Below are 15,460 nucleotides of genomic sequence, written 5' to 3' on the forward strand. Positions count from 1 at the left end.
GGCAGGAAGCTGGGCGTTGTCGGGGAGATGCTGGACGGTGTTGGGGGAGAGGCTGGGCGGTGTCGGGGAGATGCTGGACGGTGTCGGGCAGGAAGCTGGCCGGTGTCGTGCGAGAGGCTGGGCGGCGTCGGGGGAGAGGCTGGGTGGTGTCGAGGGAGAGGCGGGGCAGTGTCGGGGGAGAGGCTGGGCGGTGTCGAGGGAGAGGCGGGGCGGTGTCGGGGGAGAGGCTGGGCGGTGTATGGGGAGAGGCTGGGCGGTGTCGGGGGAGAGGCTGGGCGGTGTCGAGGGAGAGGCTGGGCGGTGTCGGGGGAGAGGCTGGGCGATGTCGGGGGAGAGGCTGGGCGATGTCGGGGGAGAGTCGCAGCGTTGTCGGGGGAGAGGCTGGGCAGTGTCGGGGGAGAGGCTGGGCGGTGTCGGGGGAGAGGCTGGCGGTGCCGTGGGAGAGGCTGGGCGGTGTCGGGGGAGAGGCTGGACGGTGTCGGGGAGATGCTGGACGGTGTCGTGTGAGCGGCTGTGTGGCTTCGGGGGAGATGCTGGGCGGCGTCGGGGGAGATGCTGGGAGGTGTCGGGCAGGAAGCTGGGGGGTGTCGGGGGAGAGGCCGGCCGGCGTCGGGGGAGTAGCTGGGTGATGTCGGGGGAGAGGCTGGGCAGTGTCGGGGGAGAGGCTGGTTGGTGTCGGGGGAGAGGCTGGGCGGTGTCGGGGGAGAGGCTGGGCGGTGTCGGGGAGATGCTGGACGGTGTCGGGCAGGAAGCTGGGCGGTGTCGTGCGAGAGGCTGGGCGGTGTCGGGGGAGAGGCTGGGCGGTGTCGGGGGAGAGGCTGTGCGGTGTCGGGGGAGAGGCTGGGCGGTGTCGGGGGAGAGGCTGTGCGGTGTCGGGGGAGAGGCTGGGCGGTGTCGGGAGAGAGGCTGGGCGGAGTCGAGGGTGATGCAGGGCGGTGTCGGGGGAGATGCTGGGCGGTGTCGGGGGAGAGTCGCAGCGTTGTCGTGGGAGAGGCTGTGCGGTGTCAGTGGAGAGGCTGGTCGGTGTCGGGGGAGAGGCTGGGCGGTGTCGGGGGAGAGGCTGGCTTGCGTCGGGGGAGAGGCTGGCCGGTGTCGTGGGAGAGGCTGTGCGGTGTCAGTGGAGAGGCTGGTCGGTGTCGGGGGAGAGGCTGGGCGGTGTCGGGGGAGAGGCTGGGCGGTGTCGGGGGAGAGGCTGTGCGGTGTCGGGGGAGAGGCTGGGCGGTGTCGGGGGAGAGGCTGTGCGGTGTCGGGGGAGAGGCTGGGCGGTGTCGGGAGAGAGGCTGGGCGGAGTCGAGGGTGATGCAGGGCGGTGTCGGGGGAGATGCTGGGCGGTGTCGGGGGAGAGTCGCAGCGTTGTCGGGGGAGAGGCTGGGCAGTGTCGGGGGAGAGGCTGGGCGGTGTCGGGGGAGAGGCTGGGCGGTGTCGGGGGAGATGCTGGGCGGTGTCGGTGGAGAGGCTGGGCGATGTCGGGGGAGAGTCGCAGCGTTGTCGGGGGAGAGGCTGGGCAGTGTCGGGGGAGAGGCTGGGCGGTGTCGGGGGAGAGGCTGGCGGTGTCGTGGGAGAGGCTGGGCGGTGTCGGGGGAGAGGCTGGACGGTGTCGGGGGAGAAGCTCGGCGGTGTCGGGGAGATGCTGCACGGTGTCGTGTGAGAGGCTGGGCGGCGTCGGGGGAGATGCTGGGCGGCGTCGGGGGAAATGCTGGGCGGTGTCGGGCAGGAAGCTGGGGGGTGTCGGGGGAGAGGCCGGCCGGCGTCGGGGGAGTAGCTGGGTGATGTCGGGGGAGAGGCTGGGCAGTGTCGGGGGAGAGGCTGGGCAGTGTCGGGGGAGAGGCTGGGCAGTGTCGGGGGAGAGGCTGGGCGGTGTCGTGGGAGAGGCTGGGCGGTGTCGGGGGACAGGCTGGGCGGTGTCGTTGGAGAGGCTGGGCAGTGTCGGGGGAATGGCTGGGCGGTGTCGGGGGAGAGGCTGGGCGGTGTCGGGGGAGAGGCTGGGCGATGTCGGGGGAGAGGCTGGCCAGTGTCGGGCAGGAAGCTGGGCGTTGTCGGGGAGATGCTGGACGGTGTTGGGGGAGAGGCTGGGCGGTGTCGGGGAGATGCTGGACGGTGTCGGGCAGGAAGCTGGGCGGTGTCGTGCGAGAGGCTGGGCGGCGTCGGGGGAGAGGCTGGGTGGTGTCGAGGGAGAGGCGGGGCAGTGTCGGGGGAGAGGCTGGGCGGTGTCGAGGGAGAGGCGGGGCGGTGTCGGGGGAGAGGCTGGGCGGTGTATGGGGAGAGGCTGGGCGGTGTCGGGGGAGAGGCTGGGCGGTGTCGAGGGAGAGGCTGGGCGGTGTCGGGGGAGAGGCTGGGCGATGTCGGGGGAGAGGCTGGGCGATGTCGGGGGAGAGTCGCAGCGTTGTCGGGGGAGAGGCTGGGCAGTGTCGGGGGAGAGGCTGGGCGGTGTCGGGGGAGAGGCTGGCGGTGCCGTGGGAGAGGCTGGGCGGTGTCGGGGGAGATGCTGGGAGGTGTCGGGCAGGAAGCTGGGGGGTGTCGGGGGAGAGGCCGGCCGGCGTCGGGGGAGTAGCTGGGTGATGTCGGGGGAGAGGCTGGGCAGTGTCGGGGGAGAGGCTGGTTGGTGTCGGGGGAGAGGCTGGGCGGTGTCGGGGGAGAGGCTGGGCGGTGTCGGGGAGATGCTGGACGGTGTCGGGCAGGAAGCTGGGCGGTGTCGTGCGAGAGGCTGGGCGGTGTCGGGGGAGAGGCTGGGCGGTGTCGGGGGAGAGGCTGTGCGGTGTCGGGGGAGAGGCTGGGCGGTGTCGGGGGAGAGGCTGTGCGGTGTCGGGGGAGAGGCTGGGCGGTGTCGGGAGAGAGGCTGGGCGGAGTCGAGGGTGATGCAGGGCGGTGTCGGGGGAGATGCTGGGCGGTGTCGGGGGAGAGTCGCAGCGTTGTCGGGGGAGAGGCTGGGCAGTGTCGGGGGAGAGGCTGGGCGGTGTCGGGGGAGAGGCTGGGCGGTGTCGGGGGAGATGCTGGGCGGTGTCGGGGGAGAGGCTGGGCGATGTCGGGGGAGAGTCGCAGCGTTGTCGGGGGAGAGGCTGGGCAGTGTCGTGGGAGAGGCTGGGCGGTGTCGGGGGAGAGGCTGGCGGTGTCGTGGGAGAGGCTGGGCGGTGTCGGGGGAGAGGCTGGACGGTGTCGGGGGAGAAGCTCGGCGGTGTCGGGGAGATGCTGCACGGTGTCGTGTGAGAGGCTGGGCGGCGTCGGGGGAGATGCTGGGCGGCGTCGGGGGAAATGCTGGGCGGTGTCGGGCAGGAAGCTGGGGGGTGTCGGGGGAGAGGCCGGCCGGCGTCGGGGGAGTAGCTGGGTGATGTCGGGGGAGAGGCTGGGCAGTGTCGGGGGAGAGGCTGGGCAGTGTCGGGGGAGAGGCTGGGCAGTGTCGGGGGAGAGGCTGGGCGGTGTCGTGGGAGAGGCTGGGCGGTGTCGGGGGACAGGCTGGGCGGTGTCGTTGGAGAGGCTGGGCAGTGTCGGGGGAATGGCTGGGCGGTGTCGGGGGAGAGGCTGGGCGGTGTCGGGGGAGAGGCTGGGCGATGTCGGGGGAGAGGCTGGCCAGTGTCGGGCAGGAAGCTGGGCGTTGTCGGGGAGATGCTGGACGGTGTTGGGGGAGAGGCTGGGCGGTGTCGGGGAGATGCTGGACGGTGTCGGGCAGGAAGCTGGGCGGTGTCGTGCGAGAGGCTGGGCGGCGTCGGGGGAGAGGCTGGGTGGTGTCGAGGGAGAGGCGGGGCAGTGTCGGGGGAGAGGCTGGGCGGTGTCGAGGGAGAGGCGGGGCGGTGTCGGGGGAGAGGCTGGGCGGTGTATGGGGAGAGGCTGGGCGGTGTCGGGGGAGAGGCTGGGCGGTGTCGAGGGAGAGGCTGGGCGGTGTCGGGGGAGAGGCTGGGCGATGTCGGGGGAGAGGCTGGGTGGTGTCGAGGGAGAGGCGGGGCAGTGTCGGGGGAGAGGCTGGGCGGTGTCGAGGGAGAGGCGGGGCGGTGTCGGGGGAGAGGCTGGGCGGTGTATGGGGAGAGGCTGTGCGGTGTCGGGGGAGAGGCTGGGCGGTGTCGGGGGAGAGGCTGGGCAGTGTCGGGCAGGAAGCTGGGCGGTGTCGGGGGAGAGGCTGGGCGGTGTCGGGGGTGAGGCTGTGCGGTGTCGGGTGAGAGGCTGGGCGGTGTCGGGGGAATGGCTGGGCAGTGTCGTGGGAGAGGCTGGGCGGTGTCGAGGGAGAGGCGAGGCGGTGTCGGGGGAGAGGCTGGCCGGTGTCGTGGGAGAGGCTGTGCGGTGTCAGTGGAGAGGCTGGTCGGTGTCGGGGGAGAGGCTGGGCGGTGTCGGGGGAGAGGCTGGCTTGCGTCGGGGGAGAGGCTGGCCGGTGTCGTGGGAGAGGCTGTGCGGTGTCAGTGGAGAGGCTGGTCGGTGTTGGGGGAGAGGCTGGGCGGTGTCGGGGGAGAGGCTGGGCGGTGTCGGGGGAGAGGCTGTGCGGTGTCGGGGGAGAGGCTGGGCGGTGTCGGGGGAGAGGCTGTGCGGTGTCGGGGGAGAGGCTGGGCGGTGTCGGGAGAGAGGCTGGGCGGAGTCGAGGGTGATGCAGGGCGGTGTCGGGGGAGATGCTGGGCGGTGTCGGGGGAGAGTCGCAGCGTTGTCGGGGGAGAGGCTGGGCAGTGTCGGGGGAGAGGCTGGGCGGTGTCGGGGGAGAGGCTGGGCGGTGTCGGGGGAGATGCTGGGCGGTGTCGGGGGAGAGGCTGGGCGATGTCGGGGGAGAGTCGCAGCGTTGTCGGGGGAGAGGCTGGGCAGTGTCGTGGGAGAGGCTGGGCGGTGTCGGGGGAGAGGCTGGCGGTGTCGTGGGAGAGGCTGGGCGGTGTCGGGGAGATGCTGGACGGTGTCGTGTGAGCGGCTGGGTGGCGTCGGGGGAGATGCTGGGCGGCGTCGGGGGAGATGCTGGGCGGTGTCGGGCAGGAAGCTGGGGGGTGTCGGGGGAGAGGCCGGCCGGCGTCGGGGGAGTAGCTGGGTGATGTCGGGGGAGAGGCTGGGCAGTGTCGGGGGAGAGGCTGGTCGGTGTCGGGGGAGAGGCTGGGCGGTGTCGGGGGAGAGGCTGGGCGGTGTCGGGGGAGAGGCTGGGCGGTGTCGGGGGAGAGGCTGTGCGGTGTCGGGGGAGAGGCTGTGCGGTGTCGGGGGAGAGGCTGGCGGTGTCGGGGGAGAGGCTGGGCGGTGTCGAGGGAGAGGCGAGGCGGTGTCGGGGGAGAGGCTGGCCGGTGTCGTGGGAGAGGCTGTGCGGTGTCAGTGGAGAGGCTGGTCGGTGTCGGGGGAGAGGCTGGGCGGTGTCGGGGGAGAGGCTGGCTTGCGTCGGGGGAGAGGCTGGCCGGTGTCGTGGGAGAGGCTGTGCGGTGTCAGTGGAGAGGCTGGTCGGTGTCGGGGGAGAGGCTGGGCGGTGTCGGGGGAGAGGCTGGGCGGTGTCGGGGGAGAGGCTGTGCGGTGTCGGGGGAGAGGCTGGGCGGTGTCGGGGGAGAGGCTGTGCGGTGTCGGGGGAGAGGCTGGGCGGTGTCGGGAGAGAGGCTGGGCGGAGTCGAGGGTGATGCAGGGCGGTGTCGGGGGAGATGCTGGGCGGTGTCGGGGGAGAGTCGCAGCGTTGTCGGGGGGAGAGGCTGGGCAGTGTCGGGGGAGAGGCTGGGCGGTGTCGGGGGAGAGGCTGGGCGGTGTCGGGGGAGAGGCTGGCTTGCGTCGGGGGAGAGGCTGGCCGGTGTCGTGGGAGAGGCTGTGCGGTGTCAGTGGAGAGGCTGGTCGGTGTTGGGGGAGAGGCTGGGCGGTGTCGGGGGAGAGGCTGGGCGGTGTCGGGGGAGAGGCTGTGCGGTGTCGGGGGAGAGGCTGGGCGGTGTCGGGGGAGAGGCTGTGCGGTGTCGGGGGAGAGGCTGGGCGGTGTCGGGAGAGAGGCTGGGCGGAGTCGAGGGTGATGCAGGGCGGTGTCGGGGGAGATGCTGGGCGGTGTCGGGGGAGAGTCGCAGCGTTGTCGGGGGAGAGGCTGGGCAGTGTCGGGGGAGAGGCTGGGCGGTGTCGGGGGAGAGGCTGGGCGGTGTCGGGGGAGATGCTGGGCGGTGTCGGGGGAGAGGCTGGGCGATGTCGGGGGAGAGTCGCAGCGTTGTCGGGGGAGAGGCTGGGCAGTGTCGTGGGAGAGGCTGGGCGGTGTCGGGGGAGAGGCTGGCGGTGTCGTGGGAGAGGCTGGGCGGTGTCGGGGAGATGCTGGACGGTGTCGTGTGAGCGGCTGGGTGGCGTCGGGGGAGATGCTGGGCGGCGTCGGGGGAGATGCTGGGCGGTGTCGGGCAGGAAGCTGGGGGGTGTCGGGGGAGAGGCCGGCCGGCGTCGGGGGAGTAGCTGGGTGATGTCGGGGGAGAGGCTGGGCAGTGTCGGGGGAGAGGCTGGTCGGTGTCGGGGGAGAGGCTGGGCGGTGTCGGGGGAGAGGCTGGGCGGTGTCGGGGGAGAGGCTGGGCGGTGTCGGGGGAGAGGCTGTGCGGTGTCGGGGGAGAGGCTGTGCGGTGTCGGGGGAGAGGCTGGCGGTGTCGGGGGAGAGGCTGGGCGGTGTCGAGGGAGAGGCGAGGCGGTGTCGGGGGAGAGGCTGGCCGGTGTCGTGGGAGAGGCTGTGCGGTGTCAGTGGAGAGGCTGGTCGGTGTCGGGGGAGAGGCTGGGCGGTGTCGGGGGAGAGGCTGGCTTGCGTCGGGGGAGAGGCTGGCCGGTGTCGTGGGAGAGGCTGTGCGGTGTCAGTGGAGAGGCTGGTCGGTGTCGGGGGAGAGGCTGGGCGGTGTCGGGGGAGAGGCTGGGCGGTGTCGGGGGAGAGGCTGTGCGGTGTCGGGGGAGAGGCTGGGCGGTGTCGGGGGAGAGGCTGTGCGGTGTCGGGGGAGAGGCTGGGCGGTGTCGGGAGAGAGGCTGGGCGGAGTCGAGGGTGATGCAGGGCGGTGTCGGGGGAGATGCTGGGCGGTGTCGGGGGAGAGTCGCAGCGTTGTCGGGGGGAGAGGCTGGGCAGTGTCGGGGGAGAGGCTGGGCGGTGTCGGGGGAGAGGCTGGGCGGTGTCGGGGGAGATGCTGGGCGGTGTCGGTGGAGAGGCTGGGCGATGTCGGGGGAGAGTCGCAGCGTTGTCGGGGGAGAGGCTGGGCAGTGTCGGGGGAGAGGCTGGGCGGTGTCGGGGGAGAGGCTGGCGGTGTCGTGGGAGAGGCTGGGCGGTGTCGGGGGAGAGGCTGGACGGTGTCGGGGGAGAAGCTCGGCGGTGTCGGGGAGATGCTGCACGGTGTCGTGTGAGAGGCTGGGCGGCGTCGGGGGAGATGCTGGGCGGCGTCGGGGGAAATGCTGGGCGGTGTCGGGCAGGAAGCTGGGGGGTGTCGGGGGAGAGGCCGGCCGGCGTCGGGGGAGTAGCTAGGTGATGTCGGGGGAGAGGCTGGGCAGTGTCGGGGGAGAGGCTGGGCAGTGTCGGGGGAGAGGCTGGGCAGTGTCGGGGGAGAGGCTGGGCGGTGTCGTGGGAGAGGCTGGGCGGTGTCGTGGGAGAGGCTGGGCGGTGTCGGGGGACAGGCTGGGCGGTGTCGTTGGAGAGGCTGGGCAGTGTCGGGGGAATGGCTGGGCGGTGTCGGGGGAGAGGCTGGGCGGTGTCGGGGGAGAGGCTGGGCGATGTCGGGGGAGAGGCTGGCCAGTGTCGGGCAGGAAGCTGGGCGTTGTCGGGGAGATGCTGGACGGTGTTGGGGGAGAGGCTGGGCGGTGTCGGGGAGATGCTGGACGGTGTCGGGCAGGAAGCTGGGCGGTGTCGTGCGAGAGGCTGGGCGGCGTCGGGGGAGAGGCTGGGTGGTGTCGAGGGAGAGGCGGGGCAGTGTCGGGGGAGAGGCTGGGCGGTGTCGAGGGAGAGGCGGGGCGGTGTCGGGGGAGAGGCTGGGCGGTGTATGGGGAGAGGCTGGGCGGTGTCGGGGGAGAGGCTGGGCGGTGTCGAGGGAGAGGCTGGGCGGTGTCGGGGGAGAGGCTGGGCGATGTCGGGGGAGAGGCTGGGCGATGTCGGGGGAGAGTCGCAGCGTTGTCGGGGGAGAGGCTGGGCAGTGTCGGGGGAGAGGCTGGGCGGTGTCGGGGGAGAGGCTGGCGGTGCCGTGGGAGAGGCTGGGCGGTGTCGGGGGAGAGGCTGGACGGTGTCGGGGAGATGCTGGACGGTGTCGTGTGAGCGGCTGGGTGGCTTCGGGGGAGATGCTGGGCGGCGTCGGGGGAGATGCTGGGAGGTGTCGGGCAGGAAGCTGGGGGGTGTCGGGGGAGAGGCCGGCCGGCGTCGGGGGAGTAGCTGGGTGATGTCGGGGGAGAGGCTGGGCAGTGTCGGGGGAGAGGCTGGTTGGTGTCGGGGGAGAGGCTGGGCGGTGTCGGGGGAGAGGCTGGGCGGTGTCGGGGGAGAGGCTGGGCGGTGTCGGGGGAGAGGCTGTGCGGTGTCGGGGGAGAGGCTGGGCGGTGTCGTGGGAGAGGCTGGGCAGTGTCGGGGGAATGGCTGGGCGATGTCGGGGGAGAGGCTTGGCGGTGTCGGGGGAGAGGCTGGGCAATGTCGGGGGAGAGGCTGGCCAGTGTCGGGCAGGAAGCTGGGCGTTGTCGGGGAGATGCTGGACGGTGTTGGGGGAGAGGCTGGACGGTGTCGGGCAGGAAGCTGGGCGGTGTCGTGCGAGAGGCTGGGCAGTGTCGGGGGAATGGCTGGGCGGTGTCGGGGGAGAGGCTGGGCGGTGTCGGGGGAGAGGCTGGGCGGTGTCGGGGGAGAGGCTGGCCAGTGTCGGGCAGGAAGCTGGGCGTTGTCGGGGAGATGCTGGACGGTGTTGGGGGAGAGGCTGGGCGTTGTCGGGGAGATGCTGGACGGTGTCGGGCAGGAAGCTGGGCGGTGTCGTGCGAGTGGCTGGGCGGCGTCGGGGGAGATGCTGGGCGGTGTTGGGGGAGATGCTGGACGGTGTCGGGGTTGTGGCTGGGCGGTGTCGGGGAGATGCTGGACGGTGTCGTGCGAGAGGCTGGGCGGCGTCGGGGGAGATGCTGGGCGGTGTCGGGCAGGAAGCTGGGCGGTGTCGAGGGAGAGGCTGGCTTGCGTCGGGGGAGAGGCTGGCCGGTGTCGTGGGAGAGGCTGTGCGGTGTCAGTGGAGAGGCTGGTCGGTGTCGGGGGAGAGGCTGGGCGGTGTCGGGGGAGAGGCTGGGCGGTGTCGGGGGAGAGGCTGTGCGGTGTCGGGGGAGAGGCTGGGCGGTGTCGGGGGAGAGGCTGTGCGGTGTCGGGGGAGAGGCTGGGCGGTGTCGGAGAGAGGCTGGGCGGAGTCGAGGGTGATGCAGGGCGGTGTCGGGGGAGATGCTGGGCGGTGTCGGGGGAGAGTCGCAGCGTTGTCGGGGGAGAGGCTGGGCAGTGTCGGGGGAGAGGCTGGGCGGTGTCGGGGGAGAGGCTGGGCGGTGTCGGGGGAGATGCTGGGCGGTGTCGGGGGAGAGGCTGGGCGATGTCGGGGGAGAGTCGCAGCGTTGTCGGGGGAGAGGCTGGGCAGTGTCGGGGGAGAGGCTGGGCGGTGTCGGGCAGGAAGCTGGGCGTTGTCGGGGAGATGCTGGACGGTGTTGGGGGAGAGGCTGGGCGGTGTCGGGGAGATGCTGGACGGTGTCGGGGGAGAGGCTGGGCGGTGTCGGGGGAGATGCTGGGCGGTGTCGGGGGAGAGGCTGGGCGATGTCGGGGGAGAGTCGCAGCGTTGTCGGGGGAGAGGCTGGGCAGTGTCGGGGGAGATGCTGGGCGGTGTCGGGGGAGAGTCGCAGCGTTGTCGGGGGAGAGGCTGGGCAGTGTCGGGGGAGAGGCTGGGCGGTGTCGGGGGAGAGGCTGGGCGGTGTCGGGGGAGATGCTGGGCGGTGTCGGGGGAGAGGCTGGGCGATGTCGGGGGAGAGTCGCAGCGTTGTCGGGGGAGAGGCTGGGCAGTGTCGGGGGAGAGGCTGGGCGGTGTCGGGCAGGAAGCTGGGCGTTGTCGGGGAGATGCTGGACGGTGTTGGGGGAGAGGCTGGGCGGTGTCGGGGAGATGCTGGACGGTGTCGGGCAGGAAGCTGGGCGGTGTCGTGCGAGAGGCTGGGCGGCGTCGGGGGAGAGGCTGGGTGGTGTCGAGGGAGAGGCGGGGCAGTGTCGGGGGAGAGGCTGGGCGGTGTCGAGGGAGAGGCGGGGCGGTGTCGGGGGAGAGGCTGGGCGGTGTATGGGGAGAGGCTGGGCGGTGTCGGGGGAGAGGCTGGGCGGTGTCGAGGGAGAGGCTGGGCGGTGTCGGGGGAGAGGCTGGGCGATGTCGGGGGAGAGGCTGGGCGATGTCGGGGGAGAGTCGCAGCGTTGTCGGGGGAGAGGCTGGGCAGTGTCGGGGGAGAGGCTGGGCGGTGTCGGGGGAGAGGCTGGCGGTGCCGTGGGAGAGGCTGGGCGGTGTCGGGGGAGAGGCTGGACGGTGTCGGGGAGATGCTGGACGGTGTCGTGTGAGCGGCTGGGTGGCGTCGGGGGAGATGCTGGGCGGCGTCGGGGGAGATGCTGGGCGGTGTCGGGCAGGAAGCTGGGGGGTGTCGGGGGAGAGGCCGGCCGGCGTCGGGGGAGTAGCTGGGTGATGTCGGGGGAGAGGCTGGGCAGTGTCGGGGGAGAGGCTGGTCGGTGTCGGGGGAGAGGCTGGGCGGTGTCGGGGGAGAGGCTGGGCGGTGTCGGGGGAGAGGCTGGGCGGTGTCGGGGGAGAGGCTGTGCGGTGTCGGGGGAGAGGCTGTGCGGTGTCGGGGGAGAGGCTGGGCGGTGTCGGGGGAGAGGCTGGGCAGTGTCGGGCAGGAAGCTGGGCGGTGTCGGGGGAGAGGCTGGGCGGTGTCGGGGGTGAGGCTGTGCGGTGTCGGGTGAGAGGCTGGGCGGTGTCGGGGGAATGGCTGGGCAGTGTCGTGGGAGAGGCTGGGCAGTGTCGGGGGAATGGCTGGCCGGTGTCGGGGGAGAGGCTGGGCGGTGTCGGGGGAGAGGCTGGGCGGTGTCGTGGGAGAGGCTGGGCAGTGTCGGGGGAATGGCTGGGCGATGTCGGGGGAGAGGCTGGGTGATGTCGAGGGAGAGGCTGGGCAATGTCGGGGGAGAGGCTGGGCGGTGTCGAGGGAGAGGCGGGGCGGTGTCGGGGGAGAGGCTGGGCGGTGTATGGGGAGAGGCTGGGCGGTGTCGGGGGAGAGGCTGGGCGGTGTCGAGGGAGAGGCTGGGCGGTGTCGGGGGAGAGGCTGGGCGATGTCGGGGGAGAGGCTGGGCGATGTCGGGGGAGAGTCGCAGCGTTGTCGGGGGAGAGGCTGGGCAGTGTCGGGGGAGAGGCTGGGCGGTGTCGGGGGAGAGGCTGGCGGTGCCGTGGGAGAGGCTGGGCGGTGTCGGGGGAGAGGCTGGACGGTGTCGGGGGAGAGGCTGGGCGGTGTCGGGGGAGAGGCTGGGCGGTGTCGAGGGAGAGGCTGGGCGGTGTCGGGGGAGAGGCTGGGCGATGTCGGGGGAGAGGCTGGGCGATGTCGGGGGAGAGTCGCAGCGTTGTCGGGGGAGAGGCTGGGCAGTGTCGGGGGAGAGGCTGGGCGGTGTCGGGGGAGAGGCTGGCGGTGCCGTGGGAGAGGCTGGGCGGTGTCGTGTGAGCGGCTGGGTGGCGTCGGGGAGATGCTGGGCGGCGTCGGGGGAGATGCTGGGCGGTGTCGGGCAGGAAGCTGGGGGGTGTCGGGGGAGAGGCCGGCCGGCGTCGGGGGAGTAGCTGGGTGATGTCGGGGGAGAGGCTGGGCAGTGTCGGGGGAGAGGCTGGTCGGTGTCGGGGGAGAGGCTGGGCGGTGTCGGGGGAGAGGCTGGGCGGTGTCGGGGGAGAGGCTGGGCGGTGTCGGGGGAGAGGCTGTGCGGTGTCGGGGGAGAGGCTGTGCGGTGTCGGGGGAGAGGCTGGGCGGTGTCGGGGGAGAGGCTGTGCGGTGTCAGTGGAGAGGCTGGGCGGTGTCGGGGGAGAGGCTGGGCAGTGTCGGGCAGGAAGCTGGGCGGTGTCGGGGGAGAGGCTGGGCGTTGTCGGGGAGATGCTGGACGGTGTTGGGGGAGAGGCTGGGCGGTGTCGGGGAGATGCTGGACGGTGTCGGGCAGGAAGCTGGGCGGTGTCGTGCGAGAGGCTGGGCAGTGTCGGGGGAATGGCTGGGCGGTGTCGGGGGAGAGGCTGGGCGGTGTCGGGGGAGAGGCTGGGCGGTGTCGGGGGAGAGGCTGGCCAGTGTCGGGCAGGAAGCTGGGCGTTGTCGGGGAGATGCTGGACGGTGTTGGGGGAGAGGCTGGGCGTTGTCGGGGAGATGCTGGACGGTGTCGGGCAGGAAGCTGGGCGGTGTCGTGCGAGTGGCTGGGCGGCGTCGGGGGAGATGCTGGGCGGCGTCGGGGGAGATGCTGGGCGGTGTTGGGGGAGATGCTGGACGGTGTCGGGGTTGTGGCTGGGCGGTGTCGGGGAGATGCTGGACGGTGTCGTGCGAGAGGCTGGGCGGCGTCGGGGGAGAAGCTGGGCGGCGTCGGGGGAGATGCTGGGCGGTGTCGGGCAGGAAGCTGGGCGGTGTCGAGGGAGAGGCTGGCTTGCGTCGGGGGAGAGGCTGGCCGGTGTCGTGGGAGAGGCTGTGCGGTGTCAGTGGAGAGGCTGGTCGGTGTCGGGGGAGAGGCTGGGCGGTGTCGGGGGAGAGGCTGGGCGGTGTCGGGGGAGAGGCTGTGCGGTGTCGGGGGAGAGGCTGGGCGGTGTCGGGAGAGAGGCTGGGCGGAGTCGAGGGTGATGCAGGGCGGTGTCGGGGGAGATGCTGGGCGGTGTCGGGGGAGAGTCGCAGCGTTGTCGGGGGAGAGGCTGGGCAGTGTCGGGGGAGAGGCTGGGCGGTGTCGGGGGAGAGGCTGGGCGGTGTCGGGGGAGAGGCTGGGCGGTGTCGGGGGAGAGGCTGTGCGGTGTCGGGGGAGAGGCTGGGCGGTGTCGGGGGAGAGGCTGTGCGGTGTCGGGGGAGAGGCTGGGCGGTGTCGGGAGAGAGGCTGGGCGGAGTCGAGGGTGATGCAGGGCGGTGTCGGGGGAGATGCTGGGCGGTGTCGGGGGAGAGTCGCAGCGTTGTCGGGGGAGAGGCTGGGCAGTGTCGGGGGAGAGGCTGGGCGGTGTCGGGGGAGAGGCTGGGCGGTGTCGGGGGAGATGCTGGGCGGTGTCGGGGGAGAGGCTGGGCGATGTCGGGGGAGAGTCGCAGCGTTGTCGGGGGAGAGGCTGGGCAGTGTCGGGGGAGAGGCTGGGCGGTGTCGGGGGAGAGGCTGGCGGTGTCGTGGGAGAGGCTGGGCGGTGTCGGGGGAGAGGCTGGACGGTGTCGGGGGAGAAGCTCGGCGGTGTCGGGGAGATGCTGCACGGTGTCGTGTGAGAGGCTGGGCGGCGTCGGGGGAGATGCTGGGCGGCGTCGGGGGAAATGCTGGGCGGTGTCGGGCAGGAAGCTGGGGGGTGTCGGGGGAGAGACCGGCCGGCGTCGGGGGAGTAGCTGGGTGATGTCGGGGGAGAGGCTGGGCAGTGTCGGGGGAGAGGCTGGGCAGTGTCGGGGGAGAGGCTGGGCAGTGTCGGGGGAGAGGCTGGGCGGTGTCGTGGGAGAGGCTGGGCGGTGTCGGGGGACAGGCTGGGCGGTGTCGTTGGAGAGGCTGGGCAGTGTCGGGGGAATGGCTGGGCGGTGTCGGGGGAGAGGCTGGGCGGTGTCGGGGGAGAGGCTGGGCGATGTCGGGGGAGAGGCTGGCCAGTGTCGGGCAGGAAGCTGGGCGTTGTCGGGGAGATGCTGGACGGTGTTGGGGGAGAGGCTGGGCGGTGTCGGGGAGATGCTGGACGGTGTCGGGCACCAAGCTGGGCGGTGTCGTGCGAGAGGCTGGGCGGCGTCGGGGGAGAGGCTGGGTGGTGTCGAGGGAGAGGCGGGGCAGTGTCGGGGGAGAGGCTGGGCGGTGTCGAGGGAGAGGCGGGGCGGTGTCGGGGGAGAGGCTGGGCGGTGTATGGGGAGAGGCTGGGCGGTGTCGGGGGAGAGGCTGGGCGGTGTCGAGGGAGAGGCTGGGCGGTGTCGGGGGAGAGGCTGGGCGATGTCGGGGGAGAGGCTGGGCGATGTCGGGGGAGAGTCGCAGCGTTGTCGGGGGAGAGGCTGGGCAGTGTCGGGGGAGAGGCTGGGCGGTGTCGGGGGAGAGGCTGGCGGTGCCGTGGGAGAGGCTGGGCGGTGTCGGGGGAGAGGCTGGACGGTGTCGGGGAGATGCTGGACGGTGTCGTGTGAGCGGCTGGGTGGCGTCGGGGGAGATGCTGGGCGGCGTCGGGGGAGATGCTGGGCGGTGTCGGGCAGGAAGCTGGGGGGTGTCGGGGGAGAGGCCGGCCGGCGTCGGGGGAGTAGCTGGGTGATGTCGGGGGAGAGGCTGGGCAGTGTCGGGGGAGAGGCTGGTCGGTGTCGGGGGAGAGGCTGGGCGGTGTCGGGGGAGAGGCTGGGCGGTGTCGGGGGAGAGGCTGGGCGGTGTCGGGGGAGAGGCTGTGCGGTGTCGGGGGAGAGGCTGTGCGGTGTCGGGGGAGAGGCTGGGCGGTGTCGGGGGAGAGGCTGTGCGGTGTCAGTGGAGAGGCTGGGCGGTGTCGGGGGAGAGGCTGGGCAGTGTCGGGCAGGAAGCTTGGCGGTGTCGGGGGAGAGGCTGGGCGGTGTCGGGGGTGAGGCTGTGCGGTGTCGGGTGAGAGGCTGGGCGGTGTCGGGGGAATGGCTGGGCAGTGTCGTGGGAGAGGCTGGGCAGTGTCGGGGGAATGGCTGGGCGGTGTCGGGGGAGAGGCTGGACGGTGTTGGGGGAGAGGCTGGGCGGTGTCGGGGAGATGCTGGACGGTGTCGGGCAGGAAGCTGGGCGGTGTCGTGCGAGAGGCTGGGCGGTGTCGGGGGAATGGCTGGGCGGTGTCGGGGGAGAGGCTGGGCGGTGTCGTGGGAGAGGCTGGGCAGTGTCGGGGGAATGGCTGGGCGATGTCGGGGGAGAGGCTGGGCGGTGTCGGGGGAGAGGCTGGGCAATGTCGGGGGAGAGGCTGGCCAGTGTCGGGCAGGAAGCTGGGCGTTGTCGGGGAGATGCTGGACGGTGTTGGGGGAGAGGCTGGGCGGTGTCGGGGAGATGCTGGACGGTGTCGGGCAGGAAGCTGGGCGGTGTCGTGCGAGAGGCTGGGCAGTGTCGGGGGAATGGCTGGGCGGTGTCGGGGGAGAGGCTGGGCGGTGTCGGGGGAGAGGCTGGGCGGTGTCGGGGGAGAGGCTGGCCAGTGTCGGGCAGGAAGCTGGGCGTTGTCGGGGAGATGCTGGACGGTGTTGGGGGAGAGGCTGGGCGTTGTCGGGGAGATGCTGGACGGTGTCGGGCAGGAAGCTGGGCGGTGTCGTGCGAGAGGCTGGGCAGTGTCGGGGGAATGGCTGGGCGGTGTCGGGGGAGAGGCTGGGCGGTGTCGGGCAGGAAGCTGGGCGGTGTCGTGCGAGTGGCTGGGCGGCGTCGGGGGAGATGCTGGGCGGCGTCGGGGGA

Source organism: Scyliorhinus torazame, chromosome 3 (assembly GCF_047496885.1).
Source record: "Scyliorhinus torazame isolate Kashiwa2021f chromosome 3, sScyTor2.1, whole genome shotgun sequence".
In the NCBI taxonomy this organism is placed as follows: Eukaryota; Metazoa; Chordata; class Chondrichthyes; order Carcharhiniformes; family Scyliorhinidae; genus Scyliorhinus; species Scyliorhinus torazame.